Below are 7,101 nucleotides of genomic sequence, written 5' to 3' on the forward strand. Positions count from 1 at the left end.
TAAAATTATTCCAGAACCTTTTTAAGATAAAGTTCTTGTGATAGTGCTAATATTTTCTTGAACGATCTCTATGAATTTTCACTCTGAGTATATATGCAGTTCCTCTCATATCCTTCATTTCAAAACTAATGGATAACCATTTCTTAATGATATTAACATACTTGTTGTTATTACAAGCTAATAGTATATTATTAATGTATAAGGATAGAATTATGAATTTGTCCTCTTGAGATTTGACATAAACATAATGATCCTCATGGATCATATATGGAAATTTCAGTGCAGGGATAAAACGGTAATTTTAAATTTTTTCAAAATTATAATTTTACAGTAAAAATTATTAATTAATCTAATTAATGAACATGTATTAATCCTACACAAGAATCTAAATATGATATATATAGCATACATTTAAATTTAAAATTTTAAATTCTACAGTAAATATTTTACTGTTATGTGTTCAGAACATATTACCTTCGTGCAGGTAGTCAATCACCGCAGTCTGATCTTCATCGGGATGGTCTGATCATTGTAATGTAGCCACACAGTATGTCTGACCTCTCAGATCATCCACACAAAGCTCTCGATCTGATCGGCTCCTCACGAATGCTAGTTCATTGCAGAACTCTTTCGACGACCGATGCTGATTGAACTCATTCGATCGGTGTCTGCCGACTCTTGGATGCTTTGGATCATCAGCAAAGGTACTTGAGAGATTGATGAAGCTCTCCCTGAAGTTCGGTGGGCTCACGACACTCGTAGCTCACCTTCTCACTTTTCGAACCCTAGGTAGAAACCTTAGGGTACTCACAGAAGACCCTGTGCCCTTTCTCTCTTCTTTTCTTTTCTCTTCTTTTCTTTTCTTTTCTCACGCAGAAGGCCTTTCTCACGCCACCCTTTCTCTCTAAGAAAGTCATGTACACACCCCATCTTCTCTTCCCTTTTTAAAATAGTGCAAGACCACGTCTTTACCGCGTCTTCACCGCATGAGAGGATAAAGCTAGGTGGTTGCTCACTTGAATTCAAATCGAATTTGAATTCAAATGCCAACCAACCTATCCTTGTCCACTCAAGGTGAGAGAAGAGAGGGGCGTGGGCTCTTTGTGCGTGGAGAGTCTACATGAGAAACATTTTTTCGTGTAGAGCAAGGGGCGCACAAATAGATAAGGTGGCGCATGGGTTAGTTGCCCATTCAAATTCAAACATCATTTGAATTTGAATGGCCAACCAACCAATCTTTATTCACCCTCATGGCGCACAAGGGAGGGGCATGGGAAGGCTTCTGCATGGGAAAAATTCATAAGAACTTGTTTCTCATGAATTCAAATAGGCGCAGGTGGGTGAGGTGGCGCAGGGAGATAAGTCAAAGGTGGTTTGAAATTTTAAACCAATCTAATTGAACCAACTTTATCATAATAGGTTAGACACAATTAGACTAAGTTAAACCTAACATAATTAAGCTTAATTAGGCTCAATAAAATTCTAATCAAATCAGGAATTGACTAAGCCCAACCCCTGATCAGATTAGGGACCAAACCACCTCGACGATTAGGTCAACTCTTAATCTAATCGGGTCAAACCCAACTGAATCCAATTCAATTGGACTTGATCTAAAAATAATTACTCAATCAAATTGAGTTAATTAGTGATCAAATCATTAATTAAACTTTTCATAAATACTGAGTCCAAATCCGATGGGCAATCAGGCATCAAAGTCCATCGATATGAAACCTTGATCGAAGAGTCCCAAACCAATAGGACTCTTGACCCCGGTATCCAAAATGTGTGAAACTCATGATCAGAGAATTCTGATTCTCGATCACAGAGTCTCAGACACATAAGACTCAGAGTCTTCGAGCATTAGGACTCTTGGTCGAAGAGTCCCAGTCCAGTGGGACTCTACACCAGCCATCAGATCAGATAGGAACCTCTAATGTGTGTGACTCCGTAGGTTCGAACCTAAGTTGATAGCACAAGAATCAATTCCTGTACTAATCGAAGTGACCATCTAGTAATGGTATCCGACATCCGGATAGATCAAATAGTTGCAATCGCAACATTCAGAACCTACGCGAATATGGTTACTGTATAATTCATCCCTTTTGACCCCTGTGTATAGGATGACTCAGGGTTAAACTGTCAACCCTGATCAGATCATCCGAATCGTACTCAATTCAAATAGTCCTGTGACTCCTCACTAGGACTAACCTAGCCAAGATTTTGCTAAATTGAAACACGACTGTACACAGCTCCTGAACTGGAGTGGTCAATCCCATCTTGACACACGCACCGATAAGTCAAGTACTTGACTACACCCAGCAGCCTTCCATCATTGAATTAGAAATTCAGGTAGTCCAATACCTAAATATAGTGAGTTGCTTGCAAGTCACCATGGTGGTCTCAGGTCGGAGGGATAGTTATACCCATATCCCATCGGAGCAAATCTTGACAGCAGAAAAAGCTCCAAAGTCGGTCATGTTCAGTGCAGATGTATCCTTACATCTTACATGTATGCCATACTAGTGTCTCTATACTCCTTGGTTAAGAGGACAACCAACCCATATGGCACACAATGACCTATGCTTGATAAACATTGTTGTCCTTGGTAATAACGTATCATTTGGTCGCGAACAGGTTGAAAGACTAAACGATAAATCCTCCTTTGTCGAGTCTAAATAGTCCTAAGGACTTCACCACAACACAGGAGTTCATTAGAAGATGAAACAATTTGTGATAAAAAATATCAAAATAATTTTTATTTATTTATAATTTATATACTAATATAGGAAAGAGCACAACCGTCAACAGGCTGACGATTGGCTTTGGGATACTATTTCCAACAATCTCCCACTTGGCCTAAAGCCAATCGATGTAGTATCTAATATCCATCTTCGACTTGAAGTCGTCGAACTCCTTCACCATAATGGCTTTAGTGAATGGATCAGCCAGGTTCTCCTTTCCGTCGATCTTTGAAGGTCGACATCACCTTGATCCATGATTTTTCGGATGAGATGGTAGCGGCGTAGAATATGCTTCGTCCGCTGGTGTGCCTTTGGTTCCTTCACCTGAGCAATTGGCTCTAGAGCTGTCACAATAGAGCAGAACTGGACCAATAAGGGAGGGTGCTATTCCAAGCTCGGTGATGAATTTTCTCAGCCACACCGCTTCTTTGGCAGCATCTGATGCAGCGACATATTCTGCTTCGCAAACTGAATCAGCCACAGTGTGCTGCTTGAAACTCTTCCAGCAGACAGCCCCACCGTTAAGGGTAAAAATAAATCCCGACACACTCTTGCTGTCATCATGATCAGACTAAAAACTGGAGTCTGTAAACCCCATAAGTCTCAAGTTCGATTCACCATAAACAAGCCACTGGTCCTTAGTATTTCTTAAATACTTCAGGATGGTTTTAACAACCTTCCAGTGATTCTCCTCTGGATCAGATTGGTATCTACTCACTACCCCTAGTGAGTATGCCACATCTGATCGTGTACATGTCATGGCGTACATGATAGATCCCACTGTCGAAGCATATAGAATTCTACCCATATGCTCTCTCTTGAGGTGTTGTCGGACAATCCCTCTTCGAGAAAGAAATTCCATGACCTATAGGTAGATAGCCTTTCTTGGAATTCTTCATGCTGAACATTTTCAGCATAGTATCAATATACGTGGACTGGGATAAGCCAAGCAACCTTTTAGATCTATCCCTATAGATCCTCATCCCTAGGATGTAGGAAGCTTCTCTCAGATCCTCATGGAGAACTGTGACGGCAGCCAAATCTTTATTCCCTGTAATGCAGGGACATCATTCTCGATTAAGAGAATGTCATTCACATACAATACAAGAAATATCACTACTGGACCATTAGCCCACTTATAAATGCAGGGCTCTTCTCTGTTCTTAACGAAGTCATACGTTTTGATCGTCCTATCAAAACGTATGTTCCAACTTCGGGATGCCTGCTTAAGTCCATAAATGGACCTCTGTAGCCTGCACACCTTAGACTCATCTGTGGATGTAAACCCTTCAGGTTGTATCATATACACCTCTTCATCCAGCTCTCCATTTAGGAAAGATGTCTTCACATCCATCTGCCAGATTTCATAGTCCAGATGGGCAGCTATCGCAAGTATAATTCAAATAGATTTGAGCATTGCCACAGAAAAAAATATCTCATCATAGTCTATACCATAACGTTGATGATATCCCTTGACAACTAAACGGGCTTTTTAGGTCTCCACTTTTTCGTCTGTACCCCTCTTCCTCTTGAAGACCCACTTACACTTTATGGATTTTACTCTTTCGGGTGGATCAACCAATGTCCACATATCGTTGACCTTCATGGACTCCATTTCAGATTTCATGGCCTCTAGCCATTTATCAGAGTCAGATCTTTGCATTGCATCCATGTAGGTGATCGGATCCTCATCATTTTCATCAAGTTTGACAGGATCGCCATTCTGGACCAAAAAATTATAGTATCTATCCGATTGACATGATACTCTATCAGATCGCCTTAAGGGTGCAAGAACAATGGGCTCCAGATCTGATCTAACCAAATCCGGTTCAGGTTCAGTAACTTGTGTCGATTTTTTTACCTGTCGAACTTCCTCAAGTTTGACCTTAGAGGCAACAGTCCCTTCACCAAGGAACTCCTTTTCCAAAAAGATTACTTTAAGACTGACAAACACCTTTTGCTCATCAGTTAGGTAGAAATAATACCCTTTGGTCTCTTTTGGGTACCCTATGAAATAACACTTGTCAGACCTAGGTCCAAGCTTGTCCGTAATTAAATATTTAACATAAGCCAGACACCCCCAAATCCTAAGGTGCGAGAGTACTGGCTTACGTCTTATCCATATCTTATATAGTATTTTGATTATAGACTTATTCGAAATCCTATTTAGAAGGTAACAAGCTGATTCGAGCGCATATCCCCAGAGAGAGATCAGCAGATCAGCAAACCCCATCATGGATCGAACCATGTCCAACAAGGTCCGATTCCTCCTTTCAGATACACCATTATGCTGTGGTGTTTCAGGAGGAGTCCACTGAGAGAGAATCCCATTCTCTCCAAGATATGTCAGAAACTCATTGAAAAGGTATTCACCTCCTCAATCAGATCGAAGAGTTTTAATACACTTCTCAATTTATTTTTCTACCTCATTTCGAAATAGTTTGAACATTTCAAACGACTCTGACTTATGCTTCATTAAATAGACATACCCATACCTCAATAGGTCGTCTGTGAAGGTTATGAAGTAGAAATATCCATCTCTTGCACTTGAGCTCATGGGTCCACATACATCAGAATGTATTAGACCTAAGAGTTCACTGGCTCGCTCACCTTTTCCAGTAAAAGGTGATTTGGTCATCTTCCCAAGAAGACAGGATTCACAGGTTGGAAGTGATTCACAATCACCAACTTCAAGAATTTCTTCTTGAGCTAACCTGTTTATCCTGTTCTTATTGATATGACCTAGCCTATAGTACCAAAGGTAGACTTCTGACATATTATCCATTCTAGGGCATTTACCGGAGATTTGAACCATATTAACAGGCTGTGATAGTAAGTAAATTCTATTATTTAGTTGTCCAACAAACATTGTAACACCATTCAAAATGATATTGTAAATATTTTCTTTTATTAAAAATTTATAACTAAAAAAACTTGGACAATAGTGATATTCACTCAGAATTACATTACGAGAGTTGATTACAAGGTTCATGATTCCTAAAGCTAGAACTGAAACTTTGCTTCCATCTCCAATGTTCAGGAACCTCTCACCTTCATCAAATCTCCTACTGACCTGCAGACCCTGTATCAAATTACAGATATGATAAGGGCTTCCGATATCTAATACACAGGCAGTAGTATCACAAATAAAAAAGTTGCAAGGTATTATCATATAATTACCTTGCTTCTTCTTCGGTCTGTTCGGGTCTAGGGAGGCAATGTATAGAGGACAGTTTCTCTTCCAGTGTCTCTGCTTCTTGCAAAAGAAGTACTCTGCCTGGCTCTGATCAGGTTTGTGCTTCTTAGTCTGACCCTGTGCAGATGTCCCAGCATACGGCAGCACCTTCTTGTTCTTCTTCTTCTTGTTCTTCTTCCCTTTCTTAAAGGATCGATGACCAGAAGAAGACCCTCCCACAACATTCACCGACTCCTTATGGAGCTGGTGGTCCTTCTCAAAGTTCTACAGCAACCCGCAACAAGCCGTGGTAGTTCACTGCAGACTTTGTCATCCGAAAATGAGTAAGGAAGGGGGGGAAGGACTTGGGCAAAGAATTAAGGATCGCATCCTTACCAAGCTGCTCGTGCAAGGAAAAGCCCAGTTTACTTAGGTGCTCAATCATTTCGATCATGTACAGTACATGATCGGTGACTGAGGCTCCATCCCTCATCCAAGCATTGAAAATGGCACAACTAGTTTTATGCCTTTCAACGTCGTCAGGCGTGCTAAAGGAGTCATTCAACATTTGAAGCATCTCCTGCGGCTGGGCATTCTCGAACCTGCGACTGAACTCATCATTCATTGCCGCCAGCATTATGCACCGAATGGTGGTGCGGTCGTTGAGCCATTTTTGATAAGTATCTCAGACCGTCCCTTTACTGTTCGGGGCTGGCTCCTTAGGTGTCAGATCCGTTACTACAAAAAGGATCTGCTCATGCTCAAGGACGATTTTAAATTTTCGATACCAGCTATCGAAATTAGGTCCCATGAGCTTGTCATTATCTAATAATGTCTGGAGCGATAGGGTAGTGGCCATAGCTACATAAAGAAAAACCAGACCTTTATTAGTATATAAATTATTAATACTAAAGATTTGGACTTTAGTCTAAAGTTTCTCTCAGTATTTTTACGAACTGGTAGCCTCAACCTCTAATTCGAGGAATTACTTTAATTTCTTAGTGGGTACTAGAATCCACACAGACCACACATGAGCCCAACTTTGGTTGGTCAACCCATGTACATCAATGGGTAGGTTCATAATCAGTTGTTTCTCTAAACAACTTCTAGTAATTAATTTTGTCCCAGAACCTAATCAGTAGGCTTTGGCCTCCACTGAAAAGATCTAGTTAGGTCCAACCATTA

Source organism: Elaeis guineensis, chromosome 8, assembly GCF_000442705.2.
Source record: "Elaeis guineensis isolate ETL-2024a chromosome 8, EG11, whole genome shotgun sequence".
Classification (NCBI taxonomy): domain Eukaryota; kingdom Viridiplantae; phylum Streptophyta; class Magnoliopsida; order Arecales; family Arecaceae; genus Elaeis; species Elaeis guineensis.